The following is a 1,213-nucleotide window of genomic DNA, read 5'->3' on the forward strand; positions in this document are numbered from 1 at the left end:
CCTTTATACCATCCTCCAAAAACAACAACCAATTCGTTAAGTTTCTTTTTTTTTTTTTTTTTTTTACTTTTTTGGAGAGCTGTTATAATAATAATAAAAACGAAAAAATAAACAAACCGTTATGATCTGGCTATTTTATTTTTATTGGTCTCAGTCGAAGAATAAAAATTCACTCCAATCTCATTACCTGTTTTGTTCCATTTAAAACAAAAATGACAGCAAGCAGTAAACATCATGTTTAAATGCAGGAAGAAAAATAATTTACGTCTATTTATTTTGAAATATAATTGAGATAAGTTATTTTAAGGATGGAACTGCATCATCAATAATAACCAAACACGTTGTTTCTACTTCTTGTAAAGTAAAATAACGCTGGAACAACCAGGCATTGTAATAAATAATAGACAAGTATGTGTTTTAAAAAAAATACAATAATGACAGAATAATTAAGATCTAAATTCTCCTATAACATCTATTATAGGAGCCACAGGTAATGTGGTAGCCTTTTTATAACACTTATATACTAGCCTTCTATTAGGCTACTTTAAAAAAATAAATGCGTTTCTTATGACTTACCTCCAAAAAGGTTTATCCTCAGCTTCTCCTGTCCAGCAGTCAACACAGTGAGTGAAAATAAACTCTTCTTGTTCTTATATGCAGTAGGCTAAGAAAAAAAAAAAAAAAAAGCTCTGCAGAATAATCGGAAGGACCGTCCTGCAGGCTCATACCGCTTCCGACATATTGTATAATTTTTTGTTTTCATTTTCTAGAATCACTTGAATTATGTGTTACAAATATTTCATCTATACTTTTACATAAGTAAATATACACACAAATATACACACATAAGGTTGTTCTAGTGATTTGCTGCAAATTAGTATGTTTCTCAAGTTCACATTGTTTTATGATTACCTGTCGGCACTAAAGAGAATATAGGCTATATACATTTTTAAATAAATGTTAATTTGATTATTTCTATTAAATCTGTATAAGGGCGCTGAAGGGACCAAGGTGAAGTGTGTGCAGTTCGTCCATCAACCTATTTTTTTTTAACAAAAAGGGCAGTTCATGAAGAAATAGGCTCCCTCGTTTCCAACAAAAACTTTTACCAACAGCTTAATTTGTTATTAGTTGTTCTGTGCAATTAGGCTTCTGTTTTATTAACTAATTTTATTTTTAAAACTTAGTAAGTTGCTCTAGTGAAGGAAATGCC

The sequence above is a fragment of the Cyprinodon variegatus genome, unplaced genomic scaffold (genome assembly GCF_000732505.1).
Source record: "Cyprinodon variegatus isolate N-32 unplaced genomic scaffold, C_variegatus-1.0 Scaffold28, whole genome shotgun sequence".
In the NCBI taxonomy this organism is placed as follows: Eukaryota; Metazoa; Chordata; class Actinopteri; order Cyprinodontiformes; family Cyprinodontidae; genus Cyprinodon; species Cyprinodon variegatus.